Source organism: Falco punctatus (assembly GCF_963210335.1).
Source record: "Falco punctatus genome assembly, chromosome: 7".
Taxonomy (NCBI): Eukaryota; Metazoa; Chordata; class Aves; order Falconiformes; family Falconidae; genus Falco; species Falco punctatus.
This window is the reverse complement of record NC_137587.1, coordinates 43553491-43581410: the sequence shown is the minus strand read 5'-3', so window position 1 is coordinate 43581410 and position 27920 is coordinate 43553491. Positions and strand designations below refer to the sequence as shown.

Genomic DNA, 27920 nt, shown 5'->3' with positions numbered 1-27920 from the left:
ATAAACCAATAAACCAATGTCTGATGCAGGAAAAGGATTGAGCTGAGAATCCTGCAAGACCAGCCTGACCCATCCCTTCGCTGTACTGTTTGTCCTTTCAGCTGGGGCTGCTCAGAGCCCTGTGTAGGCTAGATCAGCTCCACCAAGCGGGATCTGTAGGCACATCCTCAGCCTTGTAGTTTTGTGAACTCATGGGGATACATGCACAGGGACAAAATTTTCCCAAGTCATTGCAAGTCTCACAAGCCAAAGATTTAAAAGAAACATTTAACACTCAAAACTGAATCCTCAATTCAAGGTGACCTTGCCGTTTTTATTAATGCTTTGATCACCTCCATGTCTATGAAATGACATGATTCGATTACCATGTGTTACATCCTCACATTTACTTATACCTCAGAGGGCTTAATTTGTGACTCTGATGTATTTCTGAAGTAATTTCTATGGAAAGATATTTTTAAAATTCCTTTAAGTGTATAAATTCTATTATTAATTCAACATACTACTTTTGCTTCATTGTTCTTTTTTTTTTTTCCTGCTGTTAGAATACGTGAGAGGAAATTTAAGCTGATGAGCCATTAGGAGTGCATCACCTCCATATATCATTAAAAGAAACATTTTGTTTCTAATCTGGACTGTGTAAAGAAGGTGCTTGAATTCCTGCAATTTGATACTTCAGGATAAAAACCCTGGTTCTGTCAAAGTCAGTAGCAAAATTCTTACTGATTTAAATGGGGTAGAATCAAACCTAGAGAGCAACAACAAGGCATCTATCTCTGTTTGCACATTGGTCCCTCCTGTTATCTGTACAACACATGGAGTCTGTTGATATCTTAATATGAATAAAATATTCATTGACGTGTTTTATATGTGTCTGCATATGCACTGCAGCTGGATGAACAAGTCATCATTCCAAGATCTTAACCCTTTTGTCTGATCACAAATTACTACCCAAGGCAGTGATTTTCATCACTTTTATTCTAGTTTTTCTTAAACATGGAATGGATCAGTTTAGGAATGCAAGCTGTATTTTGTAACTCACTCACAAACAATCTGTTCTTGTCTGCCTTGATCCAAGAAAGAACTTAAACCTGTCACCAGAAGGGGCAATGCCAGATTTTAAATATTTCTTTGCATGGTGACCTGTGCATGCTGGCTGGACACCACAGCTCACCCATCCCAGTTTTATGAACCGACATCCCACTTCCCTAATAGGGTCCAAATATGGAAAGGCTGTACAGGGAAGAGTGGTAACCTATATCCCTCAGTGGCCTACAACAGATACATAGGGAAGAACTAAAAAACAGGACACTGCAACACTTCAGGAACACTCTTCTGATCACCAGCAGCCTGAGTCTCAGACCTTCAGAGGCAGAAGTACTTCACTGGTGTAAAATAACTGTGTGGATTTATTTTCCGTAAACTTGTCCAGTCTTCCCATAAACTCATATGAACTTCAAGCAACTAGAACATCCTGCAGCAAGGAGCTCCTCAGCTTCACGTACATGAAAAGACACTGACTTTCATCACAGCCACCACCCAAAGGGGATGAGAACAGACAAGGCCTAAAAAAGTTTTAGGAAACATTTCGGACTCTTGAAAGGAAAACAGTAGTTTTTCTGCCAGAGCAGTAAAAATAATACACTGTCAAAGGTGAGGGACACGGCATGTTCCCAGCTTTGTCACTACCCATAGGTAGAGCGGTGCTCTCACTCTTCCCTTATGAACTATGTTACAAGTAAATTTCAGAAAGGACATAGCATCTTTTGTTGTACAAACACTCTCCTGGATAATTATTTACTGTATATTTGCTACAATTTCTGCTTTTTGTAGAAATTATGGGGAGATAAAACCTCACTTGCTCAGCTGTTCACAAATAAACCAATAAGCGAGGCTGCAATTGCATACACTAGAAAATCAATCACTGAAACTTCAGTTGGTTTAGCTCATTTGGAAGGACATACACAAATATATTTGTGCCATATTTACCTAATTCTAATACACATTCACGTGCCTGTGTACATTTCCATGTCAAGATACAGTAATTAGATCTATGAAATACTAACAGCTAGGGTTTTATGCTGTTCTCCCTCCCTTCCTCCCCAACACTCCTATATTAGTAACTGGAAATAAAATACTCAGCAGCATGAGGAAATGGGGGAAGGGAAGGCTTTAAAAATTATCTGGCGATTTCTGTATGGTGGGGCTGGTAGCTACCAAACCGTCTCAGGGAAAACCTACTAAGTGGCTCACTGTACCAAGGTGACCCAACAGTCTATTCTTTAATTACCAGGATGTGATGTGACATGTCACAGCACAACTGTGCTGGCACTGTAATACACATCTGGCTCCAGCCAGCACCACCCTAAAAGAGCAGTTCTCACAATAGATGTTACCTCCCTCTGGAAACAGGAGTCAAAGGAACAGTGTTTATGGCTTCATCCTGGGCAAAATAGTGAGTTGCAAAGGGAAAGGCTAATACCTACTCGGCAGCTTTGTTATGTGGGCTTTGGCTGAGAGTAAGAAATACGAGTCAAACACTTCTGATAACTGAAATGCTTAGGCTTTCAAATTAGCCATGTTTGTTTTTAAAAGAACTTCAAATAAAATTGGGATGAATTCCCTTCCCCTGACTAGAGTCCAGTGTCATTCATTTTTCTCATAAAACAAGGACACACTGCAGGATTGGAGGGAACCGCTGTAAGCATGTCCAAAGCATTTAAGTGCACATGTGTGTGTGTCTGTGTGTATATTTGTAGACAAAGGAATTATTACTGGAAAACAGCTCTTGCTTTTTAAACAAAATCTAGCTTGTGAACCCCTCTGCCAAGAATCAATATGCAAATGCTGATACAGATGTTACCTAAGGTGCAAGCAAGATCAAAGCAGCGCTTGCAAACCTCGACTCCAGTTCTTGGCAAAGGTGCTGATGGTGGAGAGGGATTAAAAATAACTAGGGCATAATAGCTCCAGCATGAAACTCCACTCCTTACAGGTAATGCACCAACCCACACAGAAGATTGCTGAAATACTGAAACCAGCTAGACTGGCAGGCCTGATAGGGAATTGGAGTCCATCGCACTCGAACTTCAAACAGGGTCAGATAGCACAATGATCTGCCTGCCAGGGGCAGGGAAGGTAACAGGATAGCAGAGGATCGGGTACCAGAGACTTTATACCTGGCCCGCTGCCAGCAGACAGGTCTGAGGCAGAAAAGGACACAGTGAAGGAGAGGAGGGAAGGCATTGTCCAACAGGAAAATGTATTACTTGGGTTCTTTCAGTTCTCTGAAGGTTGTCATTCAAGCTACTTCAGTACCTGCAGAATGCAAAACAAAACAAAACAAAAGCCCTGCCAGTGTTTCAGTTGTCTGGTCTGTTTAGCTTCAGTTAAAGCTTCTTTGCTTGCTATTTAGTTATCCTTACTGTTCTGAATCACCGGTGCTTTTAGCATTGTAGACCTGTTAACTATACACAAACTGTCTCAAAGAAGCAATACACCATCTACTTTTATCAGAAGATTGTTTGCATCCCAACAGATTCCAGACTCTCAGTCAAAAGATGGACCCTGAAGACAATCCCCATAGTAAAAGTATCCTTTATAGGTCTTCTCCTGGTACAGCCTCAGAGGTATTAGAATGAGGCAGGTTTGCAGGAAAAGATGTCTTGGGAAAATAAAATAAAATAAATAAATCTCACACGTAGAAATGCAGCTGGATAAGGCCCCACAGCTCTTCTTCAGGTCTGAGAGAGAAGCAAAAACTTCAGGCTAAAGAGATTCTGAGAACAAATGTCCTGAGATTCACTGAATTGTAGGAATCACCTTGTCACCCACTCTCTGACAAACGCATACCAGTCAGTACTCAAAGCTGCCTGAACAAGCTAGATTAAACAGCCTAAGGTGAGAGAAATTTAGAGACTGATAAAGAAAAATAAGTCATATTAGGCAATTCTTCTTTCATGCTAGAAGACTCTTACACCAAAGTACTCCCAGCAGCTCTTACAGTGACTAAGAATTGGGCCCGTTGCCTTTTAAACAAGGTGTCAGAAAATAAACGTATGTTGCACTTTTTACATTTCTTCTCTCGTCATTCATATAATAATGAGCAGACCCTGTCACAGGACCCAGAAGATTACATTTCCCATCTGTTACAGACAGCACAGAGCAATGGTTTTACATTACCATGTAGGGTTCAGGAGCTGTGTTCAGAAAATTCTATTAGGAATGCACACTGACAAGCAATTCCAATTAGACAGCAGAGGAAAGTGGGGGGAAAAAAACAGCTGGAAAAGAGACTGCACTAAAAAGTTTGGCTCTGAGTCTTAATTTCCTGGAAAACTAGAATGCTTTGGGCTGGTTCTTCTCCAGGTGAAAATGCAGAGCACTTTGCACAGTAACAGCAGCATCATTGAGAATGCGGCCATGCGCTGCCTACTGTCCAACAGAAATGAAAATCAGTCTCTTGTGTGACTTTGCACAGAAAAGTCAGTGAAATTCATTGACTGGTTTAATTCACCTAAACAGTAAGGTCAGGGTACTTTGCTCAAAGACGCCTCCGTTCAGATCCCACCTGGTAAACAGGAAGGGCAGGGACCAGAGTGACAAGCCCAAACTGGGTATGCTGGAAATTAGCGAGTAAAATAGCAACAGGATGGGTCTGTCACTATTTTGTAGACTACCTTATCGGACACTAGTCCCATGAGGACAGGCGACCTGAAAAGCATGAACTTTATCACACAGCCTCTGGTATTCATCTCCTTTAGTCTCTGGTCTACCATGACACAGCTGACTCTTTGTCCTGATCTGGTTTGGGAAGGGCCCTTGACATCAGGTCTCAGCTTCAGCTTTAATCACAAACACTGGCTAAAGACCAACCCCTCCCCCCCTCCTGTTCCCTTTTTCATGCATCTTCTCCTTTTCTACTTTTAATGTATTTTCTACCTTTTCTTTTATGTCCTGTTTAGCAACTAAAATAGAAAGTATCTAGCTTACATGGCCAATACTGGTCATTCTCCAAAGCTACTGTGAGTTTGTGAGATTATACATAAAGGCAACATCTCAAAAATTTAGTATAAAGATAACAATTGCTCTACTGCTGGCTGAAGCATCAGCCTAAGAAAAAGCCTGCACTTGGTTTCATAAGCTCTCAACCTCAAGAGCTCTCTGGTGTGATGCCCAGCTTGGATCTGATTAGCACTTGCCCAAAAGCAAAATGGACAGTAAGCAAGTACAGGCTTGATTACTGATGTCAGGCAGACCTACAAGTGAGGGTCAGTAGCAGTCACTAAAACAAATGGAGGTAGCAGTCTCCTCACAGGTTGCTTTTTTCCCCCCTCTCATTTTGGCACATTAGTCTAGGAAGAAGCAGGATCAGGTTCCCAGAGCATCAGCAGTTCTAGTCCATCTCAGCTAACCTTCTCCTCCAAAACACTGCTGTTACCCTCTTTAATGCCTTCAAAAGGGCCAGCAAACAAGAAGCCAGGTCTTCTTAAATAATTCTCTGCAATCACAAGGAACAGGAACCACAGGTACTGTTGGAATATCAGATTTATATTTTTATATATATTTTATATTGCTAATATATTCGGTTTTCTCTTTTCCTGTGTCTTTAAGAAAAACACTGAAGGTGGCTGTTTGAGCCAGAACCCAACAGAGTGAAGTCTTTGCACTCAAAGCCTGTACCTGAGGTAGGTGTTTAATATTGCACAACTGGCAGAATTGACATTGGCACCTCTGAGAGTCTGAGTCTTTTCCATACTTCCAAATTAAGCACACCACACTCAGGTGCGCTCCTCAGTGAACTGTGGCTGAGACTGAAACCGCTGTTTGCCCACTAAACAGCTGGTACTGCCAACACTTTCTGTCCAAGCACTAGCAGCTACAGCTCTAGGAGTTTCTCTCTGAAAGATCATTATTTTTCAGAGCCCCCAAAAGCCCCAGCACAATGCAAGCCTTGTTCCCAGGGCAATGCAGGACTGAGCAACCCCAGATCCCAATACCCCTCTTCACTGCTTTGCAAACACAAGCCCTACAACTAACGCAACAAGGCCATGCAAGCACTGCGTGGTCAGCTGTGGCCCAGGGCATGCCAGCAGAGCAGTGTGCGAGTAGGACGTCCTGGAGCACAGCGATGGCAATGAGAGCACCACAGCTTCTCTGTATCAGTCGGGAGCACACACCAACCTCCCAGCCCATGTTACAGATTGAGGAGAGCTCAGGGAGCTTGGAGGTTTGCTTGCACCCCTTTGCAAACTGTGCCATGGACATCTCGCAGCTGGTGACAGGATACTGTTAGCGTTTACCTTCCTACTGTTATGTGATGCAGAGCCTAAACATAGAAAAGAGAAGATGTAATAGCTTTTACAGTGTCCTTCCTAAAGCCTCACTTGGTGGACAAGCAACAGCAGTGCTTTTGAAGAAACTTAGGTGGTCAGAGAAGCTACAGCAAAGCAACCAAGGGAGGCAGCTACTATTCGAGGCACAAAAGCTACAGATGAGCATGCTCAGTCCTTCTTCCTCCTGCACCAGTCAGTGGATGGCTTTCGCAAGGGAGACTTTCAGGTCCTGTGGGTATAAAACTTTAAACCGCTACTCGATCATGCCCTCCATCTGCATGCAAACTGGTTCCAGGCTTCAAAGAAGTGCTACACATGGCCTGACTACACAATCAAGCTCTGTACACAAAAGCAGAGTTAAAAATTAACCAGTTCAGAAAGAAGGAGAGAAAGGGGGGTCATCTGTCCAAGCTGTGAGCACAGGAGCAAAACACTCACAAGTAAACTTATTACAAATAATGTGATCACATACGTTCACTAACTGGAGCAGCCCCCTGCCCTCCCAGCAAAGAAAAACAGATGTCTCTGAAATCAAATCACCTAAATGCCCTCTATTTTTTTGGGCATCACCTTTTTTCCCTTGCTGCCAGATTTGAAAGTCCAATTTGCCAGGATAATATCCCCTGCATGCATGGAGGCTTTCAAAGTTGAAGCATCCGTCTCTTAGCAACTAGAGAGGCTTGAGGGATCTTTTTTTTTTTTTTTCTTTCCCCTGTTACCCACCGAGACATGTCAATTACTTACATCTCCCCAAATAAAGATAAAGGACCAGACATCCCCTCCACTCCCCCCACCCCAATCACATAATGCAAAGAAGAAAACTCCACGCAGGAGGGAACAAAACACCACTACCTGGCCAAGAAAGAATAGCCTGGGCAGGCTGCTGTGTCCTCCCGTCCAGTGGCATTGACTCCAGGGCAAGACATACATACAGGAGGGAAAGGAGAAACCACGTGCTGAGATCTGAGACTCTGACCCCCTCTAACTGTGGCAATGGTCTGGGAAGTTAGGTACAGAGGTCCTGCTTTATGATGGAGGTCCCTCAGGAGGCATAACTCAAGGCAGGGAGAGACATTACCTCGGTAAGGACATGGCACCAGGGAGCAACTTGTGAGAGACCATGGGAGCAGAGACCTCTGCATAGCCAGCATCAGGGAGCAGTGAGAGATGGCTGCTCCCTGAGGCAGGAACAGCCCAGGCAGGGCCCTCACCTACACGGCACAGTCCCACAGAGCCTGAGCATGGTGGGCAGAGGCAGATGGTGGTAAAAGAGTACATCAATGCTCCCAGACCAGGCAGCTAATGCACCAGATTCAGGGGCCAGCCACAGAGTCTAATCAGGAACAAATGGAGACTGGGCCATATAGAGGGCTACATGGATCCAGAGTCCATCCAGGAGTCAAGGACAAATATCAGCCTGGAGACAATCTACAATTTACATTCAGAATGTCCAAACATGAAATGAGATACCTACAACATAGCACTAAGGACCACCCAGGAGACAGGTTCACCTATGGCGTAGCCCATACAGAGACTGAAGGCCCAGGCTTAGAGCTTAAATGGAGTCCCTGGCAGGGGTGTGGGTCCCAGGTGAGGCTGGTCAGAGCCATTAAGGCCTATTAATTCCCTTAGGGCCACGACAATAGGTTTGGAAGCAGTGGAATGGGGTACCAGCAATATCTGAAATTTCTACCTTCCTGCATACCTGTGGCTCTGCTGGGTAATACCCTGCAGCAACATCCAGGCCGTATTATCCCCTCTTCCATTCCCTCAAAGGCAGCTTGGGACATGGGGAGAGCACTCACCTCATCTAAACCACCAAGACTGGTGTGACAGAGCATCTTCTGCACAGATGTGCAGGACTAAAATCCCTACTAGAGCCCTAAAAGTGACCTCAGTTTGGCCAAACAGTGAGCATACTTAGGATGGCACCTTCACATGGCACAGGTAAGCAATGTGGAAAAGTCCTTCTCTACTGAAAGTATGGTGCTAACGGAGCTCCTCATCCATCTTCCTATTCCTTTAAAGTTAAAAATCAGTGTGAGCTCATAGACTAGCATAAGGTACGTCTGACGCTACAAAAGCAGTTAAATTTGTCAGCATAATTTCAAGAGTATTGCAGAGATCTTTAGTGTAAATAGCAGGGATCTTCAGTGTAAATAAGGGGAAGGTGGAACCTGAGGTGGTTGATCCAAGCCTGGGATGAGGCAGGATTCAACACTTAATAATAGAAAATGGAGACATTTCCTCTGCTACCTCACCCTCAATTGTGCTTTTAAAAATCTCAGAATGGAGGGATGAAGGGGGTCACATTTCTGGCTAGATTCCCAGCTCTGATTCAAGTGCAGCACTGTCCGCTACAGCTTTTTAATGGAGCAAAATACACTTGAAATAATTTGTACTGTAATTAGAAACCTTGCCTGCAATTTTAATTGAAAAAAAAAAATTTCATCTCTAATAGACAGAATCTATTAAATCCTCACTGCTGTGTCAAGGTGTTTATTATGCTGTATTTACAAGTCTCAGTTCAACCTCTGGAAGCTTTAACAGGAATGAAAATATATGATGCAAAAATAAATCTATATCTACCTGTGCCCTTCTGCTTACATACACAAGCACAGTAAAAATGCAACTAACCTCAGCAGCCAAACCTGACTTAATATCTTCTTGTAATAAAGAGATTGAAAAACCAAGAAACATTCACACATGCAGGAAGGATGATATATTTTTAAAGATTTCTGTCTGAAAGCAACAGGAGAGGCCAATCATTAGAATTTTCTATTTTAAGTTAGGAAATCGATAATTCAATGGCACTAGTGGAAACAAGAGTCTCCTTTGCAACATGTACATCTCCTACTAACTCAACATACAGATGTGATCACACATACTTGCTGATGTAATGTAGCCTGAGAACCTGGGTATGAAAAGAGGCAAGGCCGGTACTTGTAAGTGCTTTAAAACCTTAATAATGTCAAGTGATCTGGTCATCCGTGCTCAGCCAGCAGACAGGACGCCAAGTAAGCACAATAGGATGGTAATGGCTCCGGCCAGCGAGCAATGGCACTGCTGAATTCTGAACAAGCTGCAAATGGACAGGACAGTCCCAGCAAAAACCCTACAGAGAGTGACGGAATCAGCCTAATGCATCTTTCTGCTTTTAGCAGTACTGGTTATTCCTTCAAGGTCACCTCAGCCTCAAGGAGCAGTTAATGGAACCAGCTGTCTCACAAAGCTCTTCTCACATCTCCCGGTCCTTTTCTTATGGCTGCGAAGTGGCATGTGAGATGGTCACCACACACTCAAAAAATAATTCTCCACTTACGGAGTAGTGCAGGGAGCGAGGAGTACCCCAGATGTCTCTGCAGGCTCTGCCCTCTGACTGAATGCAAGCTGGGGCTGAGGAATCTGAAGAAAAGTTCTTGTGCTGCTTTTGCACAAGAAGTTTTTATGCTTTATCCCTTGCTCCAAAGCCTCGTCTTAGCTTTGCGTTTGTCCTGAAGGGAAAGACCGGTTCATGGACCGAAAGAAGGACAGGATGAAAACTTGCCTGTGACTAAAGAATTGCTATGAACTGGAATAGCTTACACTTTAGACTTAGAAAACAGAATATGAGATGCAGTGAGAGGACACAAAGTAGGTCTGTGCAAAAACAAGATACAATATAACCATCCTTCCAGTCTTTGTGTGTTCCCCATCGGAAATACAAAGGCAGAAGTCCCAGTCATCACCTACCCTTTTTAAAGTTACTTTGTTCCTGTTAAAATTATGCTACTGCAAGTTTATTGTTTACACCAGTTTCTGGTAAGTTACCAGTTTTGGACTTGTAATTATTTGCGAAACTCAGAGAACAACAGCAATGAAAAAGATGGCCTTGTTTTGAGGTTATTTTTATTATTTCCTCAAAGGAACATAGCCCACCAAGACTATTTAGTTTGCATAAACCTTGTGATCTTTCCTAACAAATAAGTACAGAAATATTTCCCAGCGTCTGCTGAACATGGTGATAGCAAATACATGCAGGCACAGCGTGTAATTCAGAGAATATTTTTGTTTTATTTATAACATGGAAGTGAACAGGACGGTCTGTTTGCAGTTGCCATGGAAATTGCTGGCATTAGCTCACTTCTTACCAAAGAGGAAGCAAAAAGCTTTTCACTTTCTGCTATTTAACCTCTTTTAATATTAAAATCCTATATACTGCAGTAGTACAAATCTCTCTTCTTCGGAAGGTCAAGGGCATTTTAGAGCTATCATTGCTAGAAAGAAATGAGCTATTTTGAGTACTGTGCATATGCTTTGCAAACATGGTGTTTCTTGAAACACATTGGGCTCATCTGCTTAGAAGCATTTCCTTTTTTTGCTTTTTTAATATTAGAAGTCTCCTTTGGATTGTGAAAGCAACAAAACTGGCAAAAGATGGGCTAAGGAAGTTAATGCAAAGCACCTCCACATAATTTTTACTAACTTCTCCCTACCACACTGTTGCTCTCTGGTGTAATCCCAAGCAATGGAGAGCATCACCAATGACAAACTTCCATGTTACACTGACTACCGTCTCCACTCTTAAAGTTCGAACAACAAAAGCAGCACAAAATCCCTCCTCCTTTGCAGAATTATGACCTTGAAGATGGAGAAGTGACTTCATGAAGCCCTGTGGTATTTCACTCTTACCTTTGCAGCTAAGGGCAGGTAAAAAGTTCCCAGTTACTATAAAGTTAGGTAACAACATGAAACCCCTCTTGGATATGACAGCAAAACTCAGTTTCAGTGAAGACTCTTTCTATCTACATCTGTACAATCACAAAGTAGCAATACTGAATCAAACAGCCTCTAGCTCAGTGCTGTCAAGGCTGGGTGTCCTCTGGAGCCAGTGAGGCACAGGAGAGAAGCATCCACTGGTATTTTAGAGTTACAAAAGATTGAAAAGACTTTTGCCTTTAAGTCTGACCACCATTTGGAAAAAAAAAATATTTAAACTAGAACATGTCTTTTAAGAAAAGATTTGAAAGTTTCTGGTAATTGAAAATCCACCAGCCCCTTGGCAGACTGGAAGGGGGGAATTAACTCCTCCATTTTGGGGGGCTCATTTAGCTTATCTGGAGCAGGAAGGAGACAGGTCAGCCTCAGGGAGGTAGAGAGGATAATTTTTTGTGAAGGCATGCAGTTTCTCCTCTTCCTCAGCATGTCCCAAATATCAAGGATGTAAAAATTTATAGTTCTAAAGAAAAAAAGAATGAAGCAAGAACATCACCAGCTTCCTTACCAAAACATAGCCTCCTTTTTCCAGCCAATCACAGAAGCTGAAAATATTTTAAATACAGAAAAAAGGGAACACCTAAATGCTAAGAAGTAAAGAAGTCCTTCACCCACCTGTTTTTTTATGGGATCGTGCCCAACATCACATTTCAACATTATCCTGACCTCTTCCTCCTGTAAAGGCCCCCTGCAACTTATTTTCAATTGGCACATTGTAGTTTCCTGCAGCCTCACAGTGTTTGTAGTAACACACCATGGTGTACAGCGTATGATGATTCCTGATCTACACACATCCGCTGAAGTGGGCTGTGTGCAAGCTTAGCTCTGTAGTGCAGGGTATGGAACTGCTGCATTTAGCCACAGAGCACCTCCTGCTTCCACCACCAACAGCAGCAGTCTCCTGCATCCGATTTTGCAAAATACAGGAGCTATCAGTCAGCAGGGCAAGGCAGCTGGGACCTTACAGACGTAGCTGATACCAAATCAGGTTTTTACTGTTAATTGAGGAAATTAAAAAGGTACAGGAAAAAAATAAGCTGGACTCCTGCCATCCTGTGTGGAGATGAGCTGCAGATAATCTATCAGTAATGCAGGTAACGTGAGGTTAGGTGCTGAGTGCCCTTCCTGTACCATCATCGGATGGGACAATCAGCACCTACCTGTGCTTTCATCTCATTTCTCAAAGCACACACATGCCTGAATGTGGATAAAAAGTTCAGTTCATCTCTAACAGGGAACTCTTCCAGTCGATATATTGCTTAACTGGCAAATAACACAGCGCTTTGGACAAAGGTGAAATGTGGAGCTCATCTCTCTATTACAAGAGCCTGGCAGCAGCATTCAGCACCAGCTGGAAATTGTACAGAGCCTTATCAGGCCAGGCTGTCAGGAGGGAGTCACAATAATCTAATCTTGATGTGAGAAATGCACGGGTAACCAATTCAAGGTCAGGACAGCTACAGACCATAGATATTTGTTAAAAGATAAGAAAGCCTTTGAAATAACTTTCAGGATCTTGATTTGCTGAGGTAGGCAAAATAAGAAAAAATTAAAATCTGCTTTCCGGTAAGGAAAAGGGCAGGTAGCAGTGATGGACAAAGAGTGTTTCACCTCAGACAGAGCTGCCTTTCAGCACTGTTTCAGTCAGTGATCCATCTGCATCATTTGTAAGGAACAGTAATAGGCTGCCAATATTTTAATAAGAAGCTGCCACAGAATTCCCTCTCAGCTGTGATAAATCTGCAGGCTCCAGGGAAGGCTTGTTTGTGGAAGGAACAGGCAAGAAATTAGAGAACTATCCATTTTTCTTCCCTTTCCCACTCAAATGTGTGCTTCAGCAAACCAGACCCAATGAAGGAGATGCTGATACCGTGAGATACAGCGCTCCACCCACTCCATATGCTGGAAAGCCATGAGCTTCCTCCAGAAGCTATTTAGACTCATTAGCGCACACTGTGCCTGTGCTAATGAGTCCTCTCTCTCAGCAGGGCTCACCCCCTTATAGGGGTTTTGAACAGGAGGGAGCTGATGCCTGTCTGGCTCTGAGAGGGGCAGAGCTAACCTGCATCCCTGTGCCCAGCTGTGCTGCCAGCCCCCAAAAGACCAAAAGAGAAAATTATAGGGCCACGGGCTGGGGATGCCAAGGCCATATGGGCAGGTAGAAGGAAAGGTAAGTAGGACAGCAAAAACAAAAGACAGAGTTCACGTTTCAGGCCACTAATCATTTACCGGCACACCCTGTGTTATCACTGTTCGACTGGTTTTGTTCCCATATAGGAATCCTACACCCCAGCCTACACAAACACACAACCAAAGAACAGCCTCTGCTCTGAGTTCACAGTATAGCTGTGCATCTTACACTTAGGGCTGTGGTAGGGGGTCATCCCAGTAGCAGCATCCTAGATTAGAAGTGTGATTTTTTCAGTTTATTTAGACCATGCCCATGTAAAAGGCAATATCCTTGGTTTACCGGTTGCTTTTGAATAACCAGTTTGTACAGTAGGCAAGATTTCCTTGGGTAGAGTTCAAAGTCATGAAAACCTGTGCTAAGGAGGACATGGGCAGGGCAGAAAAACCCAAAGGACCTATCCAAACCCAGATATCTGGAATAGAACATAAAAGCAATTCTAGGCAGCTGGCTAGATTAAGACAGACAAGATGGCCCTCAAATAGACAGTTAGATAGACTTTGCTACTGCTGCTGACTACTCCCTCGTTGCCCCTTGTTGCAATGTATAACCATTATCTGCTATTATTATTGAACTTCTGCAATCAGAAGCATGCTAATATTTTATTTCTGAGGGACAATCAACTATTATCATGACAGTGCACAACACTACAAAATGCACTGCTGATCAAACTCACCATCTGACACACAGCAGTTAGCTAATGGCTTCTTTTTTTTCTTCTTTCTTTCCCCTTTTTTAAAGGAATAATTGTTGACATCTGAAGATTTTCTTCTCAAATATTCAGTAAAAATGCAGGTACATGGGACAAGTTAGTGGTTTGTTGAGGGTTTTTGTGAACATGATCCAAGATATTTTTTTTAACCAAATCATCCTATTTTGCCTGCCTTTCAGCTGTTAATCTAATACAAGGAGTAAAGTGATTCCAATTCTTTGAATTCTTATACTTTGGTCAAAAAATTTTCTATAGAAGATGTTTTTCTTTCTAGCCATAGTAATGAAACATGTTTGTTGGCTACACACCAGGGATTGCAAACAGGTATCTATCCTTGTTTAATTTCACAGTAAATAAAGTGTTCTATACATTCTTACAGCTGAAGTAGTCTAAAGTAGATTTATTTCAATCTTTAGTTCTGATGGCTTGGTAAATGCCAATGATAGAAAACCATGTTGAACTTTTACAGGGTAACCATATCTCTGGTGGAAAAGCAAGAAGGATCACTGAATAAATATTCCTAAGGAAAAATGAAATAAAAAAATATCTAGAGAGAACCCAAAAGGAATTAACTTCATACCCTCTTCCCAACCCCCTTTGACACCCCAGGGGGTCTGGAGTTGGTAGAGGCTACCTTTCTTCAGGAAACAGTAGAAAAATCAAATTAGATGTATTTGCATGCTGCTGCTACCAAGTGGGAAAAGGGAACTGGCAGAATATAGAAACAGCAGCACGCTCCCCTCAGTGTCACCTCCTTTTTCGTGAAAACATAATAAAAAAGCTGATAGAAAAGGCCAGCACAACCCGACCCAAGGGCCACGGCTGGCATTGGGCAGATGTCATTTTTTCTGATTCATATTCTACTGCTGCAGCTCTCCACATACTTCTACCAAAGGTAATGATGCTTTATTAGGTTTTCAGAAAGTCCCTTTCCATTCTGTGGTCAGTTCTGTTCTATAACTTCAATTTTTCCATTATTTTCCCCCTTCAATTTAGTTTGTAATTTCCGTTTTCCCCCTCCAAAGCTCCTGCCGGTCAACCCTCGTATTGGTGATTTGGACTGAGCTAGTGCCGAGTAAGCTTTAATGACGGAGCAGGGCCCCTGCTGAACCAGGCAGCTGCAGACGGGGAAAGAAAGAGGCCTTTGCTGGAGAGGGCTTGCAGCCCCAGCCCCTCTGGTCTATAATGCTTTGTCTTCTGATCCTTAAAACCTATTTAACAGCATCTAGCCAAGATATCACTAAGGGCTGTACAGCCCTCTGCGCACACCTACTCCTCAGGAGACCTGTGTTGCAGGAGCTACTTCCAAACCCATAACCTCGAGGTCACTTCATTCAGTAGCTTGCTTCATTCCTTCTTCTCCGGTGGTGTACTCACCCTGCCGGGGCTCAGTGCCACAGGCCGGCGAACAACCCCTTCTCTGAAGTCTCTCAGCACTACCTTCGCTCTGCTGGGCCCTACTTTAAGAAAAGCCTCCTTGTTCTCCTCAGCGCCGCGTCCCGCGCAAGGAGCCCATGCCTCAGGCTTGCTTCCTGCCGGCACGCTGGCTACGTCCACTGCTGCTAAACAAACCCTCAGCTCCAGTATTTCTGTGGATAGCACAGTTCGGGGCATAACCTCCAGCCAGGAGCTAGATACGTAGGACTTCTGTGCAGTAAGCTGAGCTTACTCGTTAAGGTCCCACAAAGAAAACACGGCTGCTGCAGCTGCATGCTGGAAGAGGAGAAAAACACCCCACATCAACAGGCTGTGAAGCACCGGTGATGAAGGCCGCCTGTGTTTCATCACATGCGTGGGCATAACAATTCAAACACAGAGATAAGAAATGATGGAAAGTCTCTTTCCAACAACATAATGATATGGTGTTGGATATCATCATATCAACAGGACGCTTAACAGTCCTGAGATAGGACAGAAGAGATGGCAACCAAAGGTGAGAGGGCCTAACGGCTTCTGAGCCCACAAAGACAACTCCAGGAGCTGTGTATCATTTTTCAATCACTAATATTAAACCACAGTGACCACAAAGATAAGTACCCACACAGGATCCAGATTAAATAGGGTCAGGAAGGGCACCATGAATACAGCAAAGTAATCAATAACCTTTGCTATCAACAGAGCTGGGGAAAGAGTAGGTAGCTTTTTATGAAAATTATTACTTCAAGATGAAAAGGAGGTAGACTTTGGTTTCCCCCAGTTTTCAAGAGTTTTCTGATAAGACACTTGAAGGACTAATTCTCCCTTTCATATCATTATCTCCTGAATAAGCTGGGTTTTTTTCCATTGTCCTTCCATCGGTCCTCATCATATCAAGGCAAGCAGATGATGAAAACTTCCAAACACAACAGTATTTTTGAAGGAAAATTTTCAGTGTTCTCCGTTTCAACACTCCCTATGCACAGAAGCAGTCGTGGTTCTTTTAGAGTACAATCCAAAGGAGGCTATTAATTTCTGAAAGGCTGTAATTACCACTAACAGCCAGCTATACCGACAGCACACTTTTGGGAAGGGACAGATCGCCAAACATTATAAAGCTGAGGAAGAAAGCCCAGAAAAATCCTTTTCAGAGGAAAAGATGGCTGAGCCTAATACTGGCATCTATATTTTGAGAATTTATATAAAATAGCCCTTATTGTAAAATTAATACAGTGAGAATTATATTTTGCTGATCCTTGTATTGAAAGCTATATATTCAGAAGTGATGGAGATGCAAAAAACCAATCAGGGTTGTTCCATATTTTGAAAATAATGAATTTACTACTAATTCTATAGCCAGTAAAATGAGGAGACACCTTCCAAAGACTTCAGCATGTCTCAGAGCAAAACTTTGGTAATTAACTAACAGTATCTGAATAACTTGACTTTCTTGGTAGAACTTCAGGTTGACCAAGATCAAGCACTCATTATCTGAGAATATTAAGCCCAGCAGGGCATCCTAACAGCTTACTAGAGCAAAAAACCATATTGACAGAAAACAGATCTTCCAACAAACACTGAATTAATGGATCCCTACAAACCTGCAAGCATCTAGTAGAGCAGGGAAAATCACCTGGCCCAGCTCAGGTAGCTCTGACCTTAAAAATTCCAGATTATAATGAGAAATAACTAGGAAAACAAGGCCAAAGGGGAAAAGAAAAGCATAGTTACACTCAGAACTGGTCACAACTTAGTATTTCCCTACTACTGGGAATTCAAATATTTCACAGTTTTTATTCAGAGTATGAATGAAAACTTGAAACCTTAGTTTTGTGTAGGAAGAAAAATCTATTTTTTTTTTCTGAAACAGATTTTTTTCCAGTTTTTTTCTCCAAATGAGCTGTACAAGTTTGTAGCCCTGACTCCAAGAAATCAGCCTCCGAGTCTCCAGCCACTAGCCCCAAGGTTTCTCCACACACTAGTACTGCTGCTGTTAACCTTAGTGCTCTGGAGAAACCTTCCACTAGGCTAATGTGAAGCCTCCTCCCAAAACAACTTTGTATATGTTTCGATCAAATCCACTGAAATATGAAGTGGGCAATGGGCTTATTGGGACAAAATCCTACACTGCTCATAAAAATGAGAAGAACAGTCAAAGAATCATGAGAATTATGCTATTCCAGCACATCCTCCTGCCTAAAATCTTAGGAAACTTGATTACAGTACCTAGATGTTCCATCAAAACCTTATTTACCTTATCTACAAGCAGTTATCTTAACACAAGGGATTCAACACAAGGGTTCAAATGTACAAACTTCACTGCTGAGGAGCAAAGTGTGAATTGTCCTGGCCAAAGGTCTAGGCTTGAATCCAGTACACATGATGACAAACTAAAGTGCAGCCACAGCCTTCTATTACTGGCCAAGAGAGAAGCAACTACAGATGCTGCACTAAAGAAAGCTAGTGCTCCCCACAGCTGTTTACAGAAGAAAGCACTCCCAGAACAACCACAACCCACATGAAAGAACTTAAATAAGAGCTTCAGCTGAAGAGCATGAAGTCCAAAACTTAGTTCATCACAGCTCTAAACTGATGGGTCTTAACTTTCTATTGCAGGATGCAGATGGTCCCCTAGGGATATCAGAGGAGAGAAGGGACCAGCTTGGATCCAGGACCCAGCTAGCCAGAACCTGCACCAGAACCAAACTACCTTCAGCTTATTTCTGAAGATGAACCATTATCAGGGCAGCCACTGCATTTTCAGGCAATCCTGGCCAGTTACAGTTAAAAAAGAGCCCCTGAAGCAGATGAAGGAAAGCACGTAAGCCCTTTCCAGCACCACTCTTAATTACTGATTAACAGGCTGCCTTCTTTCAAAGACAGTAATAGCAAATTCCCTCCCACCTCTCTAACTAAAAATTAATGTTAGAAATGAGATGGTATATTTTAAAAGAAATGTATTTCGATTTTTAGAATCCCACACTTATCTTTACACGCAGTGTCAGGATGCCTTAAAGTGTGAAATAATTCCCTGCCATCCTCATCCTTGCAGAAATGTCATTCCTCTGTTCTTCCCTCCTCCTCCTTTCACATTAATAATTATAATTGACATTATTGTGCTGGCCTAGAACTCAGACTGTCTCGTGCTAGGTCTTAGCTTTGCCACAGATTTTTTTGTATGACCTTGGAAAAGTAATTTCATATCCATGCATCGGTTTCCACATGGCCAGGTGTAAGAAATTTTATTTCATATAATCCTTCCCCTCTTTGGCACAGGGGATGCCTGGTGCTTAACAGAATGGGGCCCCATGCTAGGTTATCACCAGTAGCCATTCCTGCTAAATAAACCTTGCCATGCTATCGCGCATCTTTCCCACAAGCACTGCCAAAAAGACAACACAAAAACCAATGAGCTATAACTTGAGCCTTCTGGAGGGAGAAGCAAGGATGATTTTAGGACTCAGCTTCAAAGGGTAAATATTTCCATTAAAAAAAGAGCTCCACATTCAATATTAGAAAATCTAACTGTAAGATCCTCCAACGGATCACAGCTACAATCAGTCAAAAAAACAGCACCTCAAGTAGTAAAATAGCCAAATGTTACTGAACTTCATTGGGAACACAATACCCAATTCTCTTCTTGCAGTATTGAAAGGCTGGGTTGAAAGAACAGCTGATAACTTTTAGAGCTTCTATTATTCCTGCTCCCTATCGCGCCTCTTTCTGTGTACTGGGCCCTTGTCAGTGATATCCATTTAAGAGCACTCTCCTCAGCAGAGGCCAATGGCTGCACCTAAAATAAATTGCTCTACTAATGAGCACAAGCTGAAGTTAAAGGGCTGAGTGGCTCTGTGAATATCAAGAGTGGCATTCCATCTGTGGGATGCCATCTGTGGTTTAGGCTCAACCAGAGAGCCTATGTTTAATTAATGTGGCTGTAATTTGCTCAGACCTCAATAGATCATGGACCATTCCACTTAATCACAAGACAAAATTTGGCATATTTGAGCCATCCCACATGATATTCTGTGGGCTGAGCTGATAGAGAGTTTGAACTACCTCCTACCCTCCATAAAAGTGTGGGTCGTTGCAGAGGTCAGTGCTGTGTAGGGCAGCATGGGAAATCCCAGATTGCTGGTGCCTGTCTTGGATCTGACCTGTAAATAAAAACAGGATTGATGTGTCTAGCTGTGCCAGTGCCTTCACACTGGAAAAAGCAGAGATCTCTCACATGAAACATGAGAGCAAATCCTGAAACTAAAGTGAGGAAGAGCTGCCAAAGGCAGGAGCAGAGAGAAGTCAGGGGTAAAATCTTTCCTTTTGGACTCTGGAGTAGCAACTGCAAAGTAACAGTGGTGTTTGCAGCAGGCAAGAGGGGACCTCAGCTTGAGGGATGTGGATGTGGCTGAACAGAAGATGCCAAGATGCTCAAAAAAGACGTGAGAATGGATAGGATACAGCAGAGAGGAAGGAGAGGGTTATTTTTTCACAGTTCCCTTCCTTTTTCATCAAGCACCTTCCCTGTTGAGCTTGTGTATATATCATTATACATATACTAAAAAATGAAAAAAATAGGCATTTACAGAGTGCCCCTCATGAGGTCAGAAATCATCATTGCTTATTAACCAAGACACATGATTAATGTATCTAAGGAACTGGAAGAAAAATATAGAACTGAGCTGTTAGCATTCCTCAACCTAATCTTTGTTAGTAAGGTCTCACTTTAAAAATAAAATGATTGGCTCACTTTACCCTCACTCCATATCCCCATTCCTTCCCCAGACCCAGAATCCCACCATTCATTTCCTCGTGTTCTCCCTTCAGCCACATGTTATTCATTGCCAAAGTTTAGTGACATGAATATGTGCAGACACTGGAACTTGAGTGTATTGGGCTTGCATGGCAAGGTTTTGGTAGCAAGGGGGGCTACAGGCGTGGCTTCTGTGAGAAGCTGCTAGAACCTCCCCCTATGTCTGATGGAGCTAATGCCAGCCAGCTCCAAGACAGAGTCACCAAGGCTGAGCCCATCAGTGATGGTGGTTAAGCCTCTGGAATAATGTATTTAAGAAGGGTGGTGGGGCGGCACGGGGAAATGGCACAGATGACAACACCTAGAAGGACAGGGAGGAGATGCTCCAGGTGCCAGAGCAGAGATTCCCTTGCAGCCTGTGGTGAAGATCATGGTGAGGCAGGCTGTGCCACTCAGCCCAGGAAGGTTCATGGTGGAGCAGATACCCACCTGCAGCCTGTGGAGGACCCCATGCTGGAGCAGGTAGATGCCCAAAGGAGGCTGTGACCCAAGGGAAGCCCACGCTGGAGCAGGCTTCTGGCAGGATCTGTAACTCCATGGAGAGAGGACCCCAGGCTGGAGCAGGTTTGCTGGTAGGACTTGTGACACCACAGGGAACCCAGGCTGGAGCAGCCTGATACTGAAGGACTGCACCCCATGGAAGGGACGCACAATGGAGCAGTTCATGACGCACTGCAGCCCATGGGCAGGACTCATGTTGAAGAAGTTAATGGAGAGCTGTCTCCTGTGGGAGGGATCCCATGCTGGAGCCGGGCAGAGTGTGAGGAGCCCTCCCCCTGAGGAGGAAGGAGAGGCAGAGACAGTGTGTAATGGACTAACTGCAGCCGCAGCCCCATCACCATCTCCCTGTGCCGCTGCAGGGTGAAGGTAGAGAAAATCAGGAGTGAAGTTGAGCCAGGGAAGAAGGGAGGGTTGAGGGAAGGTGTTTTAAGGTTTGGTTTTGTTTCTTATTACCATACTCTGATTTGATTAATAATAAATACTAATTTCCCCAAGTCAAGTCTGTTTTGCCCGTGACTGTAATTGCTAAATGAGTTCCCTGTCCTTATCTCAACCCACAAGCCTTTAGTTATGCTTTTTCTCCCCAGTTCAGCTGAGAAGGAGGAGTGATAGAGCAGCTTTGGTGGGCACCTGGCATCCAGTCAGGGTCAACCCACCACACTGAGGTCTGAGCAACCCAAAGCTAAGGATTAGCTGTTGTGATGGTCCATTGTTACTTAGTTGATGTTCAGGGCTGAAAAAGAAGAGAGCCAAACAGGCTACTCTGATTTGAAAAAAGATCCTCCGCTAAATCATATGTGTACAAAGGCTTCCAAAGTAGAGGGGTTTCTCCATGTGCATCCACTAATTATTTATCAGCAACCACCTAAACTGTGCATAGCACATGTGCGTATATGCATAAGTGCACATATAAGGAGAGAAACAACAACATAAGGACAAGAAAAGTCAGAGCCCCAGTGTTTCCACATTAACACCTTGGGTGCCAGGGCTGCTAAGCAGAAGGTGGCAAGGAATTACAAGCACACTGAGCCTTTTCTTGCATTTCTGTTATAACACAAGCATGAATTGCAGCAAATCATTGCATTTCATCCTCTTCAATAATAATGAAAAGATGTCTGTTCAACTAAACACTGGATGTTTGGTTTCCTTAACGAAGCTTAATGAAAGCTGATGAAGTGCAGCAGAAAGGTATAGGGGATGCTCAGTTCAGAACATACTGTGGGGCCTTTATTTCATGGCGTGAAAACTGTGATGTAAACATCAGAAATTACTGGTCAGCAATTAACCAATTTCTGACACAGAGAAGGATCTCTGACTCATGGAGCAGATTCCATTTCAGGGTAACCCAGTCCTTCCTTCTCCAGGAAAAGCCCCTAAGCACCCTGGCTGGCATACACCTTTCTCAAACACCTGTCAAGAGTCTGCAGAAATGCATAACAACCTGCGAATCCACATGTATTACCTCTCCTTTGCTGACACATCAGAAGCCCAATACAGCTGAGGTTGACTGTAAAGAGAAATAAAGAAGCTGCCGTTTCCTTCCAGAAGCTACATCCAAAGCAGAGATGGCAACTGAACTCAGCTTTCCAGAGAAGAACACTAAAACCTGAACTGCTGGGACATCTTTCCTCAGTTCCTCCTTTAAAACAAACTCAGGAAAAAGCCCACTTCATTTCAAATTTCCAGGACGCCAATGCAGTGAGTATGCTCAACAGCAGCATGCAAGACCCAACTGAAGACCGCTTTCAAAGACCTTAACACCTTCATGTGTTATAAAGACCTCTCTTCATCCAGCTAAGATGATTATAACATGACCCAGTGGAGGTGAGCTGGGGATAGACAAAGTCTGTCAGAAAATAAGCACTGATTTCCTTTGCTGCTGCTGTTTGTTAGAAAAATAATTAACCTACCAGCAACATCAGAGATCCGCCATCATTTGAAGCCCAAACTCTTTCCCAAAGAGCTATTTCTGAGGTGATTTCTCAAATCACAGAATGTGGAAGGGACCTCTGGAGATCACCCAGCCCAACCCCCTGCTAAAGCAGGGTCACCTACAGCAGGTTGCACAGAGTCACATCAAGGTGGGTTTTGAATCTCTCCAGAGAAGGAGACCCCACAGCCTCTCTGGGAAGCCTCTTCCACTGCTCAGTCACCCTCAAGGTAAAGTTCTTCCTCGTATTCAGATGGGCCTTCTTGCATTGCAGTTTGTGCCTGTCGCTCCTTGTCCTGTCGCTGGGCACCGCTGGAAAGAGCCCTGCCCCGTCCTCTTGGCACCAGCCCTTCAGGTATTTGCATACAGCACTAAGGTCCCCTCTCAGTCTTCTCCAGGCCAAGCAGCCCCAGCTCTCTCAGCCTTTCCTCAGAAGGGAGATGCTCCGGTCCCCTCACCACCTTCCTAGTCTCTGCTGAACCCTCTCCAGTAGTTCCCTGTCCCTCTTGAACTGGGGAGCCCAGCACTGGACACTGTATTCTAGGTGCAGCCTCACCAGGGCAGAGCAGAGTGGGAGGACACCCTCCCTCAAACTGCTGGCCACCCTCCTCCTAATGCATGCCAGGATCTCATTGGCTTTCTTGGCCACCCCAGCACACTGCTGGCTCATGGGCAACTTGCTGCCCACCAGAACTCCCAGGTCCTTCTCCGCAGAGCTGCTTTCCAGCAGGTCAGCCCCAGCCTGTGCTGGTGCCCGGGGTTATCCCTCCCCAGGTGCAGGACCTCACGCTTGCCTTTGCTGAATTTCATTACGTTCCTCTCCACCCAACTCTCCAGTCTGTCCAAGTCCTCTGGTGTACCAGCCACCCCTCCCAGTTTTGTGAAAACCTGCTGAGGGTACACTCCATACCTTCATTCAGGTCATTGATGAATAAGTTGAACAAAAGTGGACCCAGCACTGCCCCTGGGTAACATCGCTAGACTCTGCACCACTGATAACAACTCTGAGCCCTGCCATTCAGCCAGTTCTCAATCCACCTCACTGTCTGCTCATCTCACCCACACTGCCCGAGCTTACCTATGAGGATGTTATGGGAGACAGTGTCAAAAGCCTTGCTGAGGTCAAGGTAAACAACATCCATCACTCTCCCCTCCTCTACACAGGCAGTCATTCCATCATAGAAGGCTATGAGGTTGGTCAGGCATGATTTCCCCTTGGTGAGTCCATGCTGACTACTCCTGATAACGTTCTTTTCCTCCACGTGCTTAAAGATGATCTCCAGAATAAGCTGTTTCATCACCTTCCCAAGGATGGAGGGAAGGCTGACCAGCCTGTAGTTTCCTGGGTCATCCTTGTCCTTCTTGAAGGTTGGAGTGACAATGGCTTTCCTCCAGACCTCAGGCACCTCTCCTGTCCTCCATAACCTTTCAGAGATGATGGAGAGTGGCTTAGCCATAACATCTGCCAGCTCCCTCAGCACTCAGGGGTGCACCCATGGCTTCATGGATTCATGAGTGTCAGGTCTGCTTAACTGATCTCTAACACGATCCTCCTTGACCAGGGGAAAAATCTTCCTTTCTGGACTTCATCTCTTGCCTCCAGGATCTGGGAAACCTGAAGGCCAGCCTTGGTAGTAAAGGCCGAAGGAAAGAAGGCATTCCATAACTCTGCCTTCTCTGTATCCTTTGTCACAAGGGCACCCACCTCATTCAGCAGCAGGCCCACGTTTTCCTTAGATACACTTTTCTTACTGATGTGCTTGAAGAAGCCCTTCTTGTTGTCCTTGACATCCCCCAGTAGATTTAATTCCAAACAGGCCTTAGCCTTCTTTATCACCTCCCTGCATGTTCTGACAGCATTCCTATATGCCTCACAAGTGGCCTATCCCATTTTCCACATTCTGTGAACTTCCTTCTTCTGACGGATTTTTGCCAGAAGCCCCTTGCTCATCCACGCAGGCCTCCTGCCCCCTTTCTTGATTTCTTACTCATAGGGATGCACCGATCTTGAGCTTGGAGAAAGTGGTGCTTGAATATTAACCAGTTCTCTTGGACCCCCCTACCTTCTACAGCCCTAACCCATGGGATTCCTGCAAGCAGGTCCTTGAAGAGGCCAAAGTTAGCTCTCCTGAAGTCCAGGGTTGCAATCCTACTTATTGTCCTGCTCCTTCCACACAGGATCCTGAACTCCACCATCTCATGGTCATTGCCCCAGCCTTCAAGCCCCAATCAGTCCTTCTTTGTTTATGAGTACAAGGTCCACCTCAGCTCGTTGGCTCTCCGCCGCCTGTGTCAAAAAGTTATCATCAGTGCTCTGCAGGAACCTCCTGGACTGCATGTGCATAGCTACATTGTCTTTCCAGCAGATATCAGTGGTAGTGTCTGTACAACTGGTGGGAAGTGATCCAGCACAGAAAAGGGACAGTATCACCAAAAGCTGTGCTATCTGCTGACTGTGGCATCCTCAGCGTCACAGACCCATCAGCTCTGTGTAGCAAATGGCTGAGCACAACGCAGGCTTGTAAATAGCTCTGGAGGGCAGAGAGACTCTCAGAAACACACCTCTAACACTGCCTTCCTCAGCCAACACTAAATCACTCTCTCTGGCATCTGTAGCATGTACCCATGGATCAGCCTGAAATATCAGCACAAGTGTTTCCCAGCAATAGTAAATCCATCAGTTCTGCCCATATCATGCCCGAGCCCCAGCAGTTGCAGCTTGCTATGGCTGTCGTATTTGACACTTTCCCAGTGCCCTTTTTCACCATTCTCCCTGTGATTTGGAGATGTTTCCCATTACTCTGAGTATGCATCTTTCTAAATGACAATACCATCCAGCTATGGGGACAGCTTTCATAACACTGCTGCTGTTTGCAGCTATTGTTTCCAATTTTAGACACTCAAAGCATTGTTTTCAAAAGTGCTGGCCATGTGCATGGCTCTACGCTACGTGACGCTTTAACTCCTTTGCTTTATCTGGTACTTACACAGATGCAAGTTGCCACTGACTTTCAGTGTCTACTATTCCTGTTTTCAACAGGATACAACTCCTGCTGCACCAGTGGTGCTTCACCAAACTACAACCAGGCCAGAGACTCATCCTGCAACTCTGCTTGGCAGATAATTTACAGGACTGACACTGGTTCCCTTCAGTCCACTGAATTACGGATAATTGGAATTAGTGGCAACATGCACTCACTGCACAGTGCTTAAATTTATGCAACCAGACTCTGGATCACTGTCAGAGCTAATATGTCTACTGAAAATAGATGTGACAGGTCTCATCTCAAGCTTTGCTGATCTTCTCTAGTAGGACAGTAGGACAGTGCTATCAATCCACAACACATTGAGCTTAGTGTGTCGCCTTTTGTGGTACATCACTTTGAACATCCCTTTTCTTTCTAGGTCTCCTTTCCTATAGCATTCTGGATTTCTGTGTGCTTTATATCCTTCAGTTTAGGCTTGATAACTTCCTTTGTTTGTCAAATGCTAATTGTCACTGCTTAACTATTTTTGGGTCATATTTACCCCATGTCCCATTCATAAATACAGTGAGGATCTCAGAGACCTAATCCTTCCACTAGACAAGTTTAGTCCCAGATCAGTATCAGACCTGTCATAAACTCCAGATCTCCTGAAATTTCTGTATACTGTTTCATCTTTGCCCTTCTGCATTACAGAAAAAAACCCTAGTGAAAACATCAACTGCTTGAGCAAAAGGTATTATCAACATCAGGTCACCTTCTGCCATGCTCCTATTTGTTGGCACTTGTACCTTGCAGATACAGAGTAAAATGTTGGGGGCTTTTTTCCCCCTGAGTAACCTGCATAAAAATATTTACCTTTAGCAGAACTTTTAGTTGTTTTGGTTTTTCATTTAGCATGATTTCTTGTTTCCTGGGTGTTTTCCTGTTTTACCTCTGGACCCACCTGCTGTTCAGAACTCACTTAGAGCCAAGGTGTTTAAGAGCAATTTGATTTGAAAAGTTTCTTCTCAAAGATGCAGTTCCCTGTGACTCTGATCCTTTGGGGCATCAGCATCATATGCTATAGAGAGGCAGCAGTTTAGACACAAATGGCTGGAAAAAATGGGCCAGAGCCAGAACAGTAAACATGTATGAACATCAGCGTTAGGAGCAGGAATGGAAAATACCAGTGTTTAACAACAGAATTGTAATCTTCTAACAAAGTAATCAGTAGAACAAACAGCATCTCTCCCAGCACAGAGAGGAAACGGGAGGGAGAGCCTTGAGGTGCCAGAGATGAGAAAATCACATCTGTTGTACTCTCCTGATGGTGCTGGCCACCAGCCCTTTAACTGTCCCTAGCAAAGCTGTGTTCATGTCACTAAACCAGTGTCCACGCTTTACCAGCTGGAGCAATGGGCACCGAAGTTCAAACCGAGCCAATTTTCTCCTGAAAAATCATCGCTAAATTGTTCATGTCCAGTCGTTAAAAGGTTTTCAGCCTAAACAGATGGGGTTTAAAGATTTAACAAATGGTCAATATAACACAAAAGGGTCACTAGTGTTTCTGTTCCTGCACACAAAGCCTTAGTGGTAGCTGTGCCCATGCATGAATCTGCCATAAAGGGAAGGGAGGTTTTGCCCCCTCCCTCAGGCTCACCACTTGCTGTGAACCAAAGGCAGAGGGTGGGAAAGGAGTTGCACCGTACAAGTCAAAGGGGGCTCAGCTAGCGACAGATGTCTGCAGCAACCGTGTTACATGCTGCCTGAAAGGAGAGCACCCCAGGCAGAGAGAGCTCAGGGGCACAGGACAAGGTGGCAAAGCCGAAAAACCTGCCAGCATTGTGTTGTGCATGGGAATGAAAAGAAGATGGGAGCTTTGAGAAAAGCTCAAAAAAGCATCAGACCAAGGACTGAGTTGGAAGGGATGCAGAAGGGGAAAATAGAGCAGCAAAGGCAAACCAGGAACCAAGAAGATGTCTAATTTGTAGCAGCCAGACAGCACCACTCCCACCCCTTTAGCAGCTGGAGCATCGGTCAGCTGAACTCTAATGGAGTCAATTTGCTGCTGGAAATAATGACTAAATTACTCCCATTTGCCCAGTGAAGAGGCTGAAGTCTAAGTAGATGAACATTGGGAGGTAACAAACTGTTAGGAGCAGACTGATATGTTGTGAGGTTTTCTTGCCTGCAAAAGAGAGCTGACAACCCCCAGCACCCTTCAGCATCGCCAGACTTCTCTTACTGCAGCGCCCTTCCACCAAGTTAAACAAGTTTCTAGCTCAGTTCCTGCCAAGCCCCAAGGAA

General features: G+C 44.2%; 1 long non-coding RNA gene across 1 annotated transcript in view; it reads right to left on the bottom strand.

Moving 5' to 3' along the window:
• Positions 1–27920, bottom strand: part of LOC308067147 — a 65469-nt gene that overhangs the window by 11655 nt on the left and 25894 nt on the right. Inside the window, exon 1 of the long non-coding RNA XR_013929462.1 lies at positions 15–27920. This exon is cut by the window's right edge and continues 25894 nt beyond it. This is a non-coding gene — a long non-coding RNA (uncharacterized lncRNA). The remainder of the gene's footprint in view (positions 1–14) is intronic.